The sequence below is a fragment of the Phyllobates terribilis genome, unplaced genomic scaffold, assembly GCF_046119375.1.
Source record: "Phyllobates terribilis strain yellow unplaced genomic scaffold, ASM4611937v1 Scaffold_81__1_contigs__length_6697587, whole genome shotgun sequence".
Taxonomy (NCBI): domain Eukaryota; kingdom Metazoa; phylum Chordata; class Amphibia; order Anura; family Dendrobatidae; genus Phyllobates; species Phyllobates terribilis.
In genome coordinates, this window is record NW_027362841.1 from 471,472 (window position 1) to 490,795 (window position 19,324).

General features: G+C 46.3%; 1 non-coding gene across 1 annotated transcript; it reads right to left on the minus strand.

Moving 5' to 3' along the window:
* Positions 1-18,767: 18,767 nt before the first annotated feature.
* TRNAA-UGC (transfer RNA alanine (anticodon UGC)) lies at positions 18,768-18,839 on the minus strand. The gene has a single exon. It is a non-coding gene; the product is annotated as a tRNA-Ala (tRNA).
* Positions 18,840-19,324: the final 485 nt, after the last annotated feature.

Consider the following 19,324-nt stretch of genomic DNA (forward strand, 5'->3'; position numbering starts at 1 on the left):
GGATCTGACGACCTCCAGGATCCCTGATCTGGATCTTTTCAGGGACCCCGCAGTGTCAACCAGTCCTGTAACAACTTTACTATTCACTGACATCTTGCAGTTTCTGTAAGGGTCGGGCGAGCGGTACTTCCCGTAATCCCTCTCAAAAACCAAAGATGCGTGTCTATCATACTGACACCTCATTAGCAAAGATTTCACTCTGGAGATCTCCTCGCGGCTACGTCCAGTTGAGACAAGATGCTCGAGTTTCCTCCTCAGGCCCTGATACAGGCGGTACCTGTCCAGGCTCCTGAGGCTCGAGAGCTGGCGGAAGAATCTCGCCACCCTTTTCTTAAACATCTCCCACCACTCTGACTTACTACTACAAAGATCCAGTAAGGGTACCTGGCTCTGAAGAAAATCCTCAAAGGACTGTCTTATCTCCGCTTCTTCCAAGAGAGACGAATTGAGCCTCCAAAAGCCTCTTCCCATCCGGGGGGTCTCTGTAACATTCAGGGAAAACAAAATCAAACAGTGATCGGAGAACTCCACCTCAACAACAGATACTGCTGAAGAGACGGCTTCCTCCTTTAAATAAAACCTGTCTATCCTGGACCTACAGTTACCTCTATGATAGGTGAACCCCTCGTGGCCTGCGGTGTGCCGGATGTGGACATCCACCAGGCCAGCCTCACTAGCTATACTATTAAGGGCGACGCTATCATAAGTCAGCTTGTCTCTGGAACCTCCTCTATCCCGGGGCCTCGTGACAGTGTTGAAGTCCCCTCCAAAGACGACCTGCCGACTCGTAAAAAGGTAGGGCTTGATCCTCATAAAGAGACACTTCCGATCCCATTTAGATTGGGGACCATAGATGTTAATGAGCCGAAGCTCTTGTCCCTTCATGAGGACATCTAATATCAGGCACCTCCCCATTTCTAACTCAATAACCCGTCGGCATTCTACCGGTGCGGTAAAAAGGACCGCCACTCCGCTATACGGCTCAGCCGCAAGAGACCAATAGGAGGGCCCGAGTCTCCCCTCCCTCTTAGCTATAAACACCTCTGCCATATTTGGCAGCCTGGTCTCTTGCAAAAAGAAAATGTCAGCTTCAACCCGGCTGAGAAAATCAAAGGCCGCAAATCTAGCCATGTTTGACTTAATGCTGGCGACATTAATGGACGCCAGCGTCAACGGAGTGGGTACCGCCATCATTGGTGATTGAGTTAGATGACTTTCTTCTTCCCACTCCCCTTATCCTCTGCCTCAGAGGAGGAATCCTTCCCCCTCTTTAATGACACAGAGGTGTCCATTCCCACATTTTTCCTTCTTTTTTCGTCCTCGTCTCCGGACTCTGGGCCATTCCCTCCCCCCAAGGACCTTGCATCCCCAGGAGAAGGAGACTCGGCGCCCCCTGTAAGCTCCGCTGAAGCCGGATCCTCACCCTCAGCCTCCTCCTCAGAGGAAGAAATGTTATCAAGGGCTTGGAACCGGTTAGAAAGACCAACTAGAGGGGAGTCGGTTTTAACTTCCTTAGGTACCTTGGTCAGAGTGGGAGAAGATGTTTTATCTCCCTTCTTTTTCTTCTTTTTGGTGCCGAGCTTACGCTTGTTCTCTAGCCACCGCTTATTATCCTCATCCATACTTTCATAATGGGAGGATTCTGAAGAAGAGGCAGTTTCCTCCCTGTGGATCCTCCTGACCTCCTCATCCAACTCATCATCCCTCGGGGCCTCAGCAGCAAGACTGGCATCCAGGACAGGGGCTGCCCCGGTAGTCTGGGGCTCGCCCCGCTCCCTCTCCTGTCTGCGCTTGTCTAGACGCCTCAGCTGGGCAGGCGTCTTTTTATTGCTTTTCTTCCCTGGCCCCTCAGCTCCCCCACCCCTGCTAGTCCCCTCCCCAGCAGAATCGGCCTCACGGCTTACTCCCACCGGGGTCTCGACTGCATTAGCAAAGGAGCGAGGACAACGGCTGAATGGGTGACCTAACTCACCACACAGGTGGCACCTAATCTCCACACAAGAGGCGTCAAGATGGCCGACACCCCCACAGAACGCGCATTTCTGCACGGTGCAGTTTGCACTGAAGTGTGTGGGGTCGCCGCACCTGTGACAGAGCTTCGGTTGCCCCTGGTAGAAGACCAGGACACGATCCCTACCCAGGAAGGCAGACGATGGAATGTGGGCAACCGTACCACCTGAACGCTTAAGTTTTACCATAAACGTCCAGGCCCCTGACCAGATACCAAACTCGTCGCGGTTTTTCTTTGGCATCTCCACCACCTCTCCATACCGACCAAGCGAAGTCATGATGTCATAGCAAGAAAGCGACTCATTACGAGTCATCACGGTCACTTTCTTGATCTGTTTTTGGCGAGACACTGCCTGAACGGCAAAGTCTCGCCAGCCGGGCTCATTTTTTGCCAACTCATAATTCGCCCAGAAGAGCTCAAGCCCCTCCGGCCGAACAAAGCTGACATCAAACTCAGGCGTGGAATAGGGATGTATCAAGACGTAGATGTCAATCGCCTTGAAGCCCATCCTCAGCAGGAGCTCCTCAACTTTAGACCTTGGAGGACATGCATCACTGCCCCTCCACCGAAGACGGACCACATTCCTACGCACACTGCCTGGCCCGGCTGTTGGGAGGGACCACACTATCTCCCCCTTTTTGCTCTCGGAAGGCCCCGAGGCCATGCCTCTCTATCCAGAACGATAGATCAACCTCTCGACCCTCTACCATTAGTGATCTCTCCCCCTTCTTTAGAGCCTCCAGAAGGCGACGTTGCAACATGCCGTCCCCAAAGCCCGGAGACGAGGAGGATGCCCTATTTGCCCCGGAGGTGACACTGGCATAACTCCGGACAGGTGTTGCCACCCCCGGGGGGGCAACCGGACCAGTGACCACGTCAGCCCCAACAGTATCACCATTACCCACCTCCATCTTACCCTCCACCAAACCAGCAACCACACCACCAGACAATGAATTATCCTCATTCACCTCCACCACCACATTCATTCCTGCTGGACCAGTAACAATGGTGGATGACCTTTTGACCTCCGCATCAGGCACAAGGGGCTCAGTCACCTCCATAGAACTGGAGGCGACCTCACCCCCGGTCTTATGTGTGCCCTCCACATCATCGGTCGGTAATTTCCGCTGTTTGGCATTTGGTATAATGTGCCGCTGATCTCTAGCTGCAGTTAGGCGCCGCTGATCTTTAGCATCAGGATCTTCCGGACCAGCAACGCCAACACAAAATAGCACTTTCGTGGGAGGACCGGAGCGCTCAGCCCCAACTGCCCCCTCACACTGCCGCCGCTTCTCAACTAAGTGATCAGCGGCAACAGCATTCAGAGGAGCCGAGGCTACCGGAGCTGCCCCCGACACCGGGCTGCTCCCCCCTCCCACTGAGGAGCGCACCACAGCATCGTGGCCTGATGGAACGCCCGCCGCCGGGCCGCCCTCACTGTCCAGCCTCTCGGCTGATGCACCTCCTGCTACGTCCCCACTACTACAAGCAGAGACGGAGCTCTGCGCCTCACTACCGCGCTCTGTAATCTCCCCGCGCCTTTGCACCGGATCCACAGCAGAACCCGGGCTGGGCTGAGCAACGGGGCTTATACAGCGAGCTGAGCCTGCCGCCGACTCAGGGGGTACAGGGAGGGGGGCATATACGTATCTTACCGCTTCCTGCAGCTTTGGCTTGGTCTTCTTTGCCTTTTTGTGGCCCCCAGGTGCCTCTTCTGGTAGATCGTCACCAAGATGGAAGCTTTGGAGGCACACTGGGGACTCCAGGAGTTTAATCTCCGCCATTAGCGCCCCTCCCTGGCCGCTGCTGTCACTGTCCTCCCCAGAGCCGGCAGAACTGCGACCGGATGTCACTGTCGCCTGTCCTGCAGGGAGCTCGCTGCACGTGGCCTGCGGGTGACTTTGCAGGCTACCAGGTGGGGCTTCCTGCTGGTCATCATCACTCTCATCATCCACCTGGCTCTCAGGCTGCAGCCCCATCTGCCTTTGCTCTCTGGTATCAGCCATTTCTCTAAAGCAGTCTTCATTTATAAGTTTTTCTTTGAAAGGACCACTCTGCTCCCTGATGGTGGCTTTCCTAAGTTCCAGGCGTTGAATTTCACTGCTCAGTCTTTTTACCTTGGCTTGGAGCTTGGCCTTCCTTGGTTTGGAGGCCCCTGCAGCTTTGGCGCTTGTGCAGCGCAGATCCTCCCGTAGCCTCCTGATGAGCTTACTGGCATCTTCATACTCACGGAGGTGGATCATGACCCGGGAGGCATATGTGGACACAGACTCCCGGGGTCCCTGCTGCGCCCACCCCCCCTCAGGGAGGTCGGCCTCACCTCCGTGAGCACTCAGCTTTCCTCCGGAAGGAGCGCCATCTTGCACGCCGCTGTCAGGCTTTTCCTCCATGCTGGAAGCCTTGCGGCTTCTGGGGGTCTCCACAATCCCGGGGGGAGTAGGAGCCACATTGCTGTGACTCCTGGTGCAGCGTCTCACCCCCGAGTCCTCTGATGTGCAGGCCGGTTGCTGGTTTCTTCTGCCCCCCGCCGGCCTGGTTCGGGAAGCAGAAGAATGGGACTTGGCTCCATCACTCATCCCAGAAACCAGCTCTCCCTCCGGGAAAGAGAGAGAGCAGGTCCCCAGGTGGAGAGGTGTTGGTTCTCAGAGATCAGGAGCTCACAGCAGGATCTGCAGCCACCACACCCGTAATCAGCACACTGACTAGCAGCTGATCAGAGCTGCACCCAGTATGCTGCTGGTGGAGTCACTGTGTACATACATTACATTACTGATCCTGAGCTACATCCTGTATTATACTCCAGAGCTGCACTCACTATTCTGCTGGTGCAGTCAATGTGTACATACATTACATTATTGATCCTGTACTGATCCTGAGTTACCTGCTGTATTATACTCCAGAGCTGCACTCACTATTCTGCTGGTGCAGTCACTGTGTACATACATTACATTACTGATCCTGAGTTACATCTTGTATTATACTCCAGAGCTGCGCTCACTATTCTGCTGGTGCAGTCACTGTGTACATACATTACATTACTGATCCTGTACTGATCCTGAGTTACATCCTGTATTATACTCCAGAGCTGCACTCACTATTCTGCTGGTGCAGTCACTGTGCACATATATTACATTACTGATCCTGTACTGATCCTGACTTACATCCTGTATTATACTCCAGAGCTGCACTCACTATTCTGCTGGTGCAGTCACTGTGCACATACATTACATTACTGATCCTCTACTCATCCTCAGTTACTTCCTTTATTATACTCCAGAGCTGCACTCACTATTCTGCTGGTGGAGTTACTGTGTACATACATTACATTACTGACCATGAGATACATCCTGCATTATACTCCGGAGCTGCACTCACTATTCTGCTGGTGCATTCAATGTGTACATAAATTACATTACTGATCCTGAGTTACATCCTGTATTATAATCCAGAGCTGCACTCACTATTCTGCTGGTGCAGTCACTGTGTACATATATTACATTACTGATCCTGTACTGATCCTGACTTACATCCTGCATTATACTCCAGAGCTGCACTCACTATTCTGCTGGTGCAGTCACTGTGCACATATATTACATTACTGATTCTCTACTCATCCTCAGTTACATCCTTTATTATACTCCAGAGCTGCACACACTATTCTGCTGGTGTAGTCACTGTGTACATTCATTACATTACTGATCCTCAGTTACATCCTGTATTATACTCCAGGGCTGCACTCACTATTCTGCTGGTGGAGTCACTGTCTACATTCATTACATTACTGATCCTGAGTTACATCCTGTATTATAATTCAGAGCTGCACTCACTATTCTGCTGGTGCAGTCACTGTCTACATTCATTACATTACTGATCCTGACTTACATCCTGCATTATACTCCAGAGCTGCACTCACTATTCTGCTGGTGCAGTCACTGTGCACATATATTACATTACTGATTCTCTAGTCATCCTCAGTTACATCCTTTATTATACTCCAGAGCTGCACACACTATTCTGCTGGTGGAGTCACTGTGTACATTCATTACATTACTGATCCTGAGTTACATCCTGTATTATAATCCAGAGCTGCACACACTATTCTGCTGGTGGAGTCACTGTGTACATTCATTACATTACTGATCCTGAGTTACATCCTGTATTACACTCCAGAGCTGCACTCACTATTCTGCTGCTGCAGTCACTGTGTACATACATTACATTACTGATCCTGAGTTACATCCTGTATTATAATCCAGAGCTGCACTCACTATTCTGCTGGTGTAGTCACTGTGTACATACATTACATTACTGATCCTGTACTGATCCTGAGTTACATCCTGTATTATACTCCAGAGCTGAACTCACTATTGTGCTGGTGCAGTCACTGTGTACATACATTACATTACTGATCCTGTACTGATCATGAGTTACATCCTGTATTATACTCCAGAGCTGCACTCACTTTTCTGCTGGTGCTGTCACTGTGTACATATATTACATTACTGATCCTGTACTGATCCTTAGTTACATCCTGTATTATACTCCAGAGCTGAACTCACTATTGTGCTGGTGCAGTCACTGTGTACATACATTACATTACTGATCCTCTACTCATCCTCAGTTAATTCCTTTATTATACTCCAGAGCTGCACTCACTATTCTGCTGGTGGAGTCACTGTGTACATACATTACATTACTAATCCTGAGTTCCATCCTGTATTATACTCCAGAGCTGCACTCACTATTCTGCTAGTGCAGTCACTGTGTACATACATTACATTACTGATCCTGAGTTCCATCCTGTATTATACTCCAGAGCTGCACTCACTATTCTGCTGGTGCAGTCACTGTGCACATACATTACATTACTGATCCGGTTCTGATCCTGAGTTACATCCTGTATTATACTCCAGAGCTGAACTCACTATTCTGCTGGTGCAGTCACTGTGTACATACATTACATTACTGATCCTGTACTGATCCTGAGTTACATCCTGTATTATACTCCAGAGCTGCACTCACTATTCTGCTGGTGCAGCCACTGTGTACATATATTACATTACTGATCCTGTACTGATCCTGAGTTACATCCTGTATTATACTCCAGAGCTGCACTCACTATTCTGCTAGTGCAGTCACTGTGTACATACATTACATTACTGATCCTGAGTTCCATCCTGTATTATACTCCAGAACTGCACTCACTATTCTGCTAGTGCAGTCGCTGTGTACATACATTACATTACTGATCCTGAGTTCCATCCTGTATTATACTCCAGAGCTGCACTCACTATTCTGCTGGTGCAGTCACTGTGCACATACATTACATTACTGATCCGGTTCTGATCCTGAGCTACATCCTGTATTATACTCCAGAGATGCACTCACTATTCTGCTGGTGTAGTCACTGTGTACATACATTACATTACTGATCCTCTACTGATCCTGAGTTACATCCTGTATTATACTCCAGAGCTGCACTCACTATTCTGCTGGTGCACCACTGTGTACATATATTACATTACTGATCCTGTACTGATCCTGAGTTACATCCCTTATTATACCCCAGAGCTGCACTCACTATTCTGCTAGTGCAGTCACTGTGTACATACATTACATTACTGATCCTGAGTTCCATCCTGTATTATACTCCAGAGCTGCACTCACTATTCTGCTGGTACAGTCACTGTGTACATACATTACATTACTGATCCTGTACTGATCCTTAGTTACATCCTATATTATACTCCAGAGCTGCACTCACTATTCTGCTGGTGCAGTCACTGTGTGCATACATTACATTACTGATCCTGAGTTACATCCTGTATTATAATCCTGAGCTGTACTCACTATTCTGCTGGTGCAGTCACTGTGTACATATATTACATTACTAATCTTGTACTTATCCTGACTTGCATCCTGTATTATACTCCAGAGCTGCACTCACTATTCTGCTTGTGCAGTCACTGTGCACATACATTACATTACTGATCCTCTACTGATCCTCAGTTACATCCTGTATTATACTCCAGAGCTGCACTCACTATTCTGCTGGTGGAGTCACTGTGTACATACATTACATTACTGATCCTGCACTGATCCTGAGTTATATACTGTATTATACTCCAGAGCTGCTCTCACTATTCTGCTGGTGCAGTCACTGTGTACATACATTACATTACTGATCCTGAGTTACATCCTGTATTATACTCCAGAGCTGTACTCACTATTCTGCTGGTGCAGTCACTGTGTACATACATTACATTACTCATCCTGAGTTACATCTTGTATTATAATCCAGAGCTGCACTCACTATTCTGCTGGTGCAGTCACTGTGCACATATATTACATTACTGATTCTCTACTCATCCTCAGTTACATCCTTTATTATACTCCAGAGCTGCACACACTATTCTGCTGGTGGAGTCACTGTCTACATTCATTACATTACTGATCCTGAGTTACATCCTGTATTATAATTCAGAGCTGCACTCACTATTCTGCTGGTGCAGTCACTGTCTACATTCATTACATTACTGATCCTGACTTACATCCTGCATTATACTCCAGAGCTGCACTCACTATTCTGCTGGTGCAGTCACTGTGCACATATATTACATTACTGATTCTCTAGTCATCCTCAGTTACATCCTTTATTATACTCCAGAGCTGCACACACTATTCTGCTGGTGGAGTCACTGTGTACATTCATTACATTACTGATCCTGAGTTACATCCTGTATTATAATCCAGAGCTGCACACACTATTCTGCTGGTGGAGTCAGGGGCGGAACTACCGCCTGTGCAGCCGGTTCATTGAACGGGGGCCCCCGAGGGAGAGGGGGCCCCTCCAGCCTCCAGCAGGGCCGCCATCAGGGCATGACTGCCCTGACTCCAGCATGGGGCCCGGCCGGTCGGGGCCCCTTCGGGACCCCCCTCTTGTGCGTCTCTTCATGGAGCCCCCCCGCAGGACCTCCCGCCGTCACATGACCGGAGATGTCCCTGCGCTCCACATGGTTCCCCGGCACCATGCTGAGCGCAGGGACATCTCCGGTCATGTGACGGCGCCGGCACAATACTTACCCCTCCCCGTGCCTCCTCAGCGTCTTCCGCGTCCTCTGACTGTGACGTCTCAGGTCAGAGGGCGCGGTGATGTCTTTACACCGCGCGCGCTCTCTCCTGACCTGTCACAGTGCAGAGCGGGAAGACGCGGGCGACGCTGGAGTCCGGAGCAGCGCCAGCAGCAGGTAAGAAGTGAGGTGAGTATTGGATTTTTTTTATTTTTTTCATGTATGGGGCATGGGGCATTATATGGTGGGGGGAAAGTGGGTGTGACATCCTGCATGGAGAATTATATGGTGGGGGGGTGTGTGACATCCTGCATGGGGCATTATCTGGTGGGGGGATGTGTGACATCCTGCATGGGGCATTATGAGGGGGGAACAGCCTGCATGGAGCATTACATGGGGCCAATATTCTGTATGGAGTGTTATATGGGGGTCAGTATTCTGTATGGAACATTATATGGGGGACAGTATCCTGTATGGAGCGTTATATGGGGACCAGTATCCTGTAGGGAGCATTATATGGGGACCAGTATCCTGTATGGAGCATTATATGGGGACCAGTATCCTGTATGGAGCATTATAAGGGGGTCAGTATCCTGTATGGAGCGTTATATGGGGGCCAGTATCCTGTATGGAGCATTATAAGGGGGTCAGTATCCTGTATGGAGCATTATATGGTGCCCATAATACTGTATGGAGGACTATACTGTCCGGTCTGCACTGTGCGCTGTGAGGATTTGCCGGTTTCTGGGCTATTGTAGAATTCACAATAGATATCGCTCGTGTAATGGGGCATTGTAAGGGGGGAACAGCCTGCATGGAGCGTTATATGGGGGCCAGTATTCTGTATGCAGTGTTATGTGGGGCTCACTACAGTCTGTGTCCGCCCCTGGCAAAATCAGCAGCGTATCAAATACTTATTTTCCCCACTGTACTAATAGCACACAGCACTCACATAATATACCAGCAGGTGGGATTAGGTTTGGGGGGCTCCTGTCCAGCGGCCACAGAATAACTGTTGCGGCCGCTGGTCCTGAAAACTGATTTCCTCCTCTCTAGTCTCTAGCGATGTATGTAGGTGTATTGTGCTGATTACACTGCCCCCTAGTGTCCAACAATCACTCTGCATAACATTTTCAAAAGCAAATATCTGATATTTAGTTCTGTGTTACACCCAGACAGACGAGCCGCTGTATACTCACACGTATCAGATTCCTGAATATTTGGAAGCTTTACTAGTTTTTTTATCACAAAACATGGAGATGTCGGGGATTGAACCCAGGGCCTCATACAGGGAAAGCATGCGCTCTACCACTGAGCTACATCCCCTGTATGGACACCCATGGATTTGTTCTCATCTCCAAGAGTCACTAATCTATGACTATCTACTAATAGATTTTCTCTATTATTTTTTCTCTTTTATAATCATGCAGCATAAATAACATCATATTCTCATAGTCTGGACTATTAGGGACAAGACAAAACTATTTTTCTTTAATTTTTTCATTATTTGTTTATATTTAAAATATGGGGAAAAAAGGAGGCGATTTTATTTTTTATGCCTTTTATTGAACAGATTAAAAAAAAATGCAATTCTCCTTTTCCCGTATTTTAAAGAGATTGTTCCCTACTGGATGGCGCTTTTCTATTGTCCCAATGAATTAAGAAGAAAGCATAGAGCACTTACCTCCCAGATACGCACCGTGACAAGCACTGCACCCCATGATGATCTCCTGATATTGCTTATGTCTGATGATTGGTTGCAGGCCATCAGCAGCGGTAGAAAGGCGGCATCACCTGCAGGAGAGATTACACTCTTGTGTCAGTGTGAGCGGGCTGTCGTGGAGAGCAGTCACATTAGTGACTGCTGATGTGACTCTTCTCCAAGTCATCCGGATTGTCGTGGGACAGTATGGATTATATTCACGGCAGACAGGTGAGTATTATGGTGGTTTACTACTTTTTGTCGTTTACAGGTGACAAGGGCATCAGGGATTAGGTGTTAAGGTGAGCATTATGGTGTTTTTTTATTTTTTTCTCTTTTACAGGGGACAAAGGCTTTGGTGAATTAGGTGTAAAGGTGAATATAATACTTTTTTATTTTTATTTTAATAAAGGAGTGTTTGTCTTTATTTCAAATAAAGGACTTTATTCTGGGTGTGTTTTTTTACAATCTGATTATTGGGTTAGTAATAGGGAGTCTTATAGATGCCTCTCCATTACTAACTTGTGGGCTTGATGTTAGCGGCCATAAAACAGCTGACGTCAACCCCACAATCATTAACCCACTTGTCATTGCATCAAGACAAGTGGGAAGAGCAGAGGCTAAGCATCAGATTTGGCACATTTTATTGATGTACCATTTCTGGGGCGGATGAGAGCTGATGTTTTTAGTCTAGGAGGGGGCCAATAACCATGGCCACTTCCTAAGCTATTAATATCATCTCGCAGCTGTCTGTTTAGCCTTTGATGGTTAGTGAATATAGGGGGACCCCACATCAATTTTTGTTTGGGGTCTCCCCTATAATAAGCAGTAAAGGCTAAGCAAACAGCTGTGAGCTGATATTAATAGCCTGGGAATCTTTATGGCTATTGGCCTGTTCCCAAATAATATCAGCCACCAGCCGTTGATTTTCCCTTTGCTGATTATAAAAATTACGAGGGACCCCACTTCTCTTTTTTTATTAACAAGCACAGTAAAATACACACCTAAAGTAACCTTAGTTCGCTGCCACTAGGTGTTCCAGCAGCTGGAAACTTCCAAAACCTAAAATGTCCCTCAAAGTTTCCCATGAGGTTTCTGGGCCTTGCAACTGCCGGGAGACCCGGTGGCTTTGAACTCTACAAGGTTACCGGAGTTCAAGCCACCGGGTCTGACGGCGGTAGCTCTAATGCGAGACTTTTGAATGCCGGAGTGCTGGACATGCGCCGGGAGCTGAATGCAGCTCATATCATTGTTGCCTGAGATCAGCGCGAGCAGGCGACAGTGATGGAAATTGTAGTCAGCAAGCCCAGTGTACATTATGTGTAAAATAAAGAATTAGATTAAAAAAACAGAGGGGGCTCTGGCCAAATTTTCATAACCAGCAGAGGGAAAGCCGTCTGCTGGGGGCTGATATTACTAGCCAGGGAAAGGGGCCATTAGCCCAAAATGTTCCCTGGTTATTAATAACAGCTATCAAAAGACTGACCGTCACTTCCAAAACAGAAAACTGGTCTGTACAGGTGCTTACTAAGAGTTGCCATCTATATAACTAACAAATAAAGTAGCACTCTGTAGCGCTATAGCATGAAAACATGAAATGTATGAAATTTGAATTGCATTACTGCTCTAGAAAATAGAAATAAATGAGAATTCTTAGCGCATAAATTAGCCAATTCATGTGTACCCGATAGCCATGGTAAGGCGACTCTCGTTGCCAGGAACCTACCTAGTGTGAATCCAATCTTATACTAAAGTCTACATGTATATGGGAGGGTAGGATCCTGCTATAATTAAAACCTCCTGAGGCTTAGGGGTGGAGTGATCATTCAGAAATCCTATGTATACAAATATCAAAAGACTGACCGTCACTTTCAAAACAGAAAACCGGTGTGTACAGGTGCTTACTAAGAGTAGCCATCTCCATATATAACCAACAAATAAAGTAGCACTCTGTAGCGCTATAGTATGCAAACATACTATTGTTATAGTTACAGTGGTGGCCAAAAGTATTGGCACCCCTGCAATTCTGTCAGATAATACTCAGTTTCTTCCTGAAAATGATTGCAATCACAAATTCTTTGGTCTTATTATCTTCATTTAATTTGCTTGCAAGGAAAAAACACAAAAGAGAATGAAGCAAAAATCAAATCATTGATCATTTCACACAAAACTCCAAAAATGGGCCGGACAAAAGTATTGGCACCCTCAGCCTAATACTTGGTTGCACAACCTTTAGCCAAAATAACTGCGAACAACCGCTTCCGGTAACCATCAATGAGTTTCTTACAATGCTCTGCTGGAATTGTAGACCATTCTTCTTTGGCAAACTGCTCCAGGTCCCTGATATTTGAAGGGTGCCTTCTCCAAACTGCCATTTTGAGATCTCTCCACAGGTGTTCTATGGGATTCAGGTCTGGACTCATTGCTGGCCACCTTAGAAGTCTCCAGTGCTTTCTCTCAAACCATTTTATAGCGCTTTTGGAAGTGTGTTTTGGGTCATTGTCCTGCTGGAAGACCCATGACCTCTGAGGGAGACCCAGCTTTCTCACACTGGGCCCTACATTATGCTGCAAAATTTGTTGGTAGTCTTCAGACTTCATTATGCCATGCACACGGTCAAGCAGTCCAGTGCCAAAGGCAGCAAAGCAACCCCAAAACATCAGGGAACCTCCACCATGTTTGACTGTAGGGACCGTGTTCTTTTCTTTGAATGCCTCTTTTTTTTCCTGTACACTCTATGTTGATGCTTTTTCCCAAAAAGCTCGACTTTTGTCTCATCTGACCAGAGAACATTCTTCCAAAACGTTTTAGGCTTTCTCAGGTAAGTTTTGGCAAACTCCAGCCTGGCTTTTTTATGTCTCGGGGTAAGAAGTGGGGTCTTCCTGGGTATCCTACCATACAGTCCCTTTTCATTCAGACGTCGACGGATAGTACGGGTTGACACTGTTGTACCCTTGGACTGCAGGGAAGCTTGAACTTGTTTGGATGTTAGTAGAGGTTCTTTATCCACCATCCGCACAATCTTGCGTTGAAATCTCTCGTCAATTTTTCTTTTCCGTCCACATCTAGGGAGGTTAGCCACAGTGCCATGGGCTTTAAACTTCTTGATGACACTGCGCACGGAAGACACAGGAACATTCAGGTCTTTGGAGATGGACTTGTAGCCTTGAGATTGCTCATGCTTCCTCACAATTTGGTTTCTCAAGTCCTCAGACAGTTCTTTGGTCTTCTTTCTTTTCTCCATGCTCAATATGGTACACACAAGGACACAGGACAGAGGTTGAGTCAACTTTAATCCATGTTAACTGGCTGCAAGTGTGATTTAGTTATTGCCAACACCTGTTAGGTGCCACAGGTAAGTTACAGGTGCTGTTAATTACATGAATTAGAGAAGCATCACATGATTTTTCAAACAGTGCCAATACTTTTGTCCACCCCCTTTTCTAGGTTTGGTGTGGAATTATATCCAATTTAGCTTTAGGACAATTCTTTTTGTTTTTTTTCATTGAAGACAAATTAAATGAAGATAATAATACCAAAGAGTTTGTGATTGCAATCATTTTCAGGAAGAAACTGAGTATCATCCGACAGAATTGCAGGGGTGCCAATACTTTTGGCCACCACTGTACTATTGTTATACTTTAGGAGGGCTAAATCTGCACCTTGCTGGTGATCCACTGACCAGCCCACCCGAGGCGTCCACAGGGAATCTGCCAGGTAGGAAGATTACCAGTCCAGGTCCTGTTCTAATAGATAGTTTTGTGGATTTGGGGTAACTGAGTGATATGGACACATTATTATAGGGGCACGAGACACCCAGGTAAAATCCATGTATGTCATGTAGGACGGCCCTGGTGGTACAGAAAAGTAAAAAAAACTGATGACTTTTTTTTTTAGAGGCATTTGTATACTTTACCTTCTATTATTATTTATTCTATTTTCACTCATTTATATAACCTGATCATTTCCCTGACAGGTCGGTGAGTTGTTTATTGTTTAGCAATAATGTATCACCCACAACTATAAATGATAAAGAATAACATTCCATTCTTATCATTTACAGCAGAGGATAATTTATACCATATATAACATGTATATAATATCTACCAAAGCAAAAAAACGACTATTTACAAACATGGAGAAAACTGATTTTTCTATCTTTTCCAACACAGATTTATATACATTTATATTCTATTAATCAGATGGGATATTTCTATTCCACATTCTCTGCCTCATTCACCAGTTGGCAGCAAACATGGCGGCCTGGCTGCTCTGATGTCACAATGCTCAGGATTAGGGGGTCACTCAGTTATGATGTCATAATGACATCATGGAATGTCCTGAGGGTATATAATCTCTGAGCACTGTGACCTCAGCGCCATTTCTTGAGTTGATGCTTTTGCTGAGACTTCACTTTGGTTGTGGAAGAGCGAACTAGTTTGTGTTACACATCTGGTGATTACTTCCATTTATTCTTCTTGATCTTTGATCAGAGCACAATAACACCGGTGCCACCGGAGAGCTTAGTTCTCCAATATTCTATCAGCCAGCTCCAGGTACCTAAGTCATGAGCGCCCGGGAGCTGCGCCAGCTGATTGCTGACAATGAGGCATGGCTGCGCCGACCAGAAAATCAAGGTAAGGGAAATATTTGGGGGAGATCCACAATATTCCCACACTATAGGGCTTTCCTGGGAGGAGATATCCCTGGGGTATGAGGGGACACATTTCAGGACAGACAGTGCAGGTTAACTAAGGCTAAAATAAAGTCAATTCTTTCTAGGGTTCCCCTCTCCCTAAACACCACAGCAGTAGAAGGACCCATCACTATAGCCAAAAAGTGTTTACTAAAATTGGAAATAATTCAGATAAATTCTTATTTGTTTATAGGTCAGGCCATAATTGTCCATGGACGGAGGAGGTCTCCTCCAAGAGATCAGGAAAGACCTTCTACCAGTGATGGAAGGAGGTCTCCTCCAAGAGATCAGGAAAGACCTTCTACCAGTGATGGACGTCAGAGAGACAGCAATGCTGTCACTGAGAGGAGAGGGAGACGGGCCAGAGATCCTCCACGGCGTAGAGGACAGGAAGAGAGCAGGGATAGAAGCCGCTCTCCTCTAAGACCAGCCCCTGCAGAGCCCTCCGGAGAGAGCAGCAGGGATGGCGGCCGTCCCCTCCCACCCATTCAACTGGAGGAAGTGGGTGTGATGACACCACCACTGCCACAGGTGGAGCCACCTGCACAAAACCTACCTGTGCAGGAGAGACCTTCTACCAGTGATGGACGGTCTCCTCCAAGAGACGAGGAAAGACCTTCTACCAGTGATGGACGTCAGAGCGACAGCAATGCTGTGGAGCCACCTGCACAAAATCTACCTGTGCGGCAGAGGCGGCAGCATTGGGTTCGCAGGAGAGCACTGCTAATTGCAAATCTCCCAACAAGGGATTTAACCGCACAGGAGGAGGCCGAGTCATGTATCATCTGTATGACCGAATATGAGATCGGAGAGCAGGTCACGGTCCTTCCATGTGACCACACCTTCCATCAGGGATGTATTACTAGATGGCTCCGCTCCAACCCTCTGTGCCCCCTGTGCCGTAACCACTGCTTCCATTGAAGCACCATGTTCATGGTGCAGACAGTGGTGGAGAACATACTGACCCCAGCCCAGGTAAGGGAGCAATGCATACATTAACACTACATTCATTACAAGACTGTAAAAAATATCACCTTTAACCTCCTGCTGTTCTGATCTCTCTTTAGTTTACCATCAGCTTTGGTCAACATCTTACCAAGCATGAAGGGCCATGAACACCCCAAAAACACCAGATGGTAAGTCACCTCTCATTCCCGCTGCCCCATGATATCTATATCACATGTGACATATAAGTAATTGTTCTTTTCTCCTTTTCATAGAAGGATGATCCAAGTCTGGAGAACATTGAGGAATTAGATCAGAATGACTTGTCCTTCATGTAAGTAGATATTAGAATTTGCTTTTTTATATTTTCCAGCTGATTATTAACTTTTTACTGGGAATCTATTGATGAGATGTAATAATTTGGTGTCTTCTCTTTACAGAAATCTGCAGAAGTTACAGATCATTTCCATAATGATCCACAGATCCCTCATCTGCTTCATAGAGACCCTGATTTCATCATGTGCAGAGATGCTGATAACAGCTGCAGCCCCGACTATGATATCCTCATATATTCCATTATTTGTCCAAATATTCATAAAAATAAATAATATTTACCATCTCTATGTCTGGTTGTGACTTCACTATATAGAATGTTGTTACGTAACATTAGCAGCACATAATGATAAGTGAGGGAGGGATTTACCATTAGTTGGTATAGGGGTAGTGGCAACAGATAAAGGGGATGTCCAGCTCTTTTATATTGATGACTTACCCTTAGGATAGGCGACCAATATTAGATTAATGGGGACGCGACCCCCGGCACGCGTGATCAGCTGTTCTTGGTGCCGGTTGGATGTGATTATTTGCAGACTGGAACAGCACAGCGCCAACAACTGCATAGTGGCTACAGCGGGGTACTGCAGATCATATGAATAGGGTCAGGTGTGCAGTACCCGGAATCGGCCACTATATAGCTGGCAGAGCAGTACAGCATGGGCTCTGGCACCGCGTCCCACATTGCTTTAAACTGCTCGCGATACTCATCTCTCCACGTTCCTCCGCAGCTCCGGTGTCTTCCGACTCTGTGACATCTCAGGGAAGAGGGTGCGATCACTACAGCGCCCCCTCTGTGCTGGGCAGTCACAGTGCAGAGAGCCGGAACACGCTGTGGAGACAGGACCTGCAGCCAGCGGGGAACAAGGAGAGGGAAGTATTTGATTATTATTTTTTTTCTGTATGGAGCATTACATGGGGCCATACTGTATGGAGCATTATATGGGGCCATACTATATTGAGCATTATATGGGGCCATACTGTATGGAGCATTATATGGGGCCCATACTATATTGAGCATTATATGGGGCCATACTGTATGGAGCATTATATGGGGCCCATACTGTATGGAGCAATACATTGGATACGGAAAGTATTCAGACCCCTTTAAATGTTTCACTCTTTGTTTCATTGCAGCCATTTGGTAAACTCTAAAAAGTTCATTTTTTCCTCATTAAAGTACACTCTGCACCCCATCTTGACTGAAAAAAAACTGAAATGTAGAAATTTTTGCAAAATTATTAAAAAAGAAAAACTGAAATATCACATAACGCTATGCATATTTTATCAAACCCCTCCATGGAGCTGTAGCACTAAAGCACTAGGATAGCAGGTCGCAACTATGCAGTGTGTGGTCCTTAAATGAAGGTAAAATCATAATAGAAATATGGTATCACTTTTGGGATTCTGGGATCAACGAGCGATGAGTTATCCCAGAAGTTTTTAATAAAATGTGCAGGCTAGAGCCCAGTCCCTGTGACGTCATCCCAGGGGGGTCTCTCCCTTCAGCATAAAATAGTTGGCTGGGGGGTATAGATACTATAAGCAATGGGTCATATTCGATAACGTTCAAATCAAATCCACCTATATTGAATCGTCTCAGCGATCTTATAGTAAGTCTCTTGTTTAATCCTTATTATTTGGTGTAACTATTAATGTATTGTATTGTCTCCTTTTGTAAACATTTTTGTATAGTTTTCCTAAACACTGCCTCCCATTTGGATTAAATATAAAATCTAATCGTTCTGTTTCTTTTGTCCTGTAATCGTTCCCTTCCCAGAAGCCATACACTACCAGAATGCAGGCGTTTGGCCAGGCAAGGCCTTGTACTATATTTCAAACTCGGCCGGTGGTGGCAGCGAGTAATATTAATAATTGGGCTATTGTGAAGCTGGCAGTGACTGTACAGAGGGCATTAACATATATTCCATATGTTGGAATCCCTGATGAAATCCTGACACAGTGACAGCATGGTGAGATATAGAGTGATCTCTGTGGAATACATGACAATGGAGATGTTGGGGATTAAACCCGCGGCCTCATACATGCAAAGCATGCGCTCTACCACTGAGCTACATCCCCTGCATGTGTGTTATGCTCATATGCAAAACCCTAAGGGTATGTTCACACTTATTTGAAAGCAGAAATTTCTGCAGCATTTCCACATCTCTTGGCAGGAAAAACGCAGCGGCAAAAACGTGCTTTTTTTCCTGCATTTTTCTAGCGTTTTTAGACAGCAATAAATGACATGGAGATAGATAATGGAGATAGATTGAGTAGATAGATAGACAGATATATTGACCAACAGACGTACAGAGAGACATTTAGACATAGGAACAGACATATAGACAAATAATTGCACAACCACCCAACATATAATAACTTTGCACCCTGTGGAGCTTATCAGGCAGCTTTTAATGATTAAATAAAAAAACAAACAAAAAAAAATGACGTGGTGTATCCCCCCATGTAACCAGCAAAGTTAATTAAAGCAGACAACTGAGAGCTGATATTATCAGGCTGGGAAGGTCCCTGGTGATTGTGCATAAACATACCAGCCCGCAGCA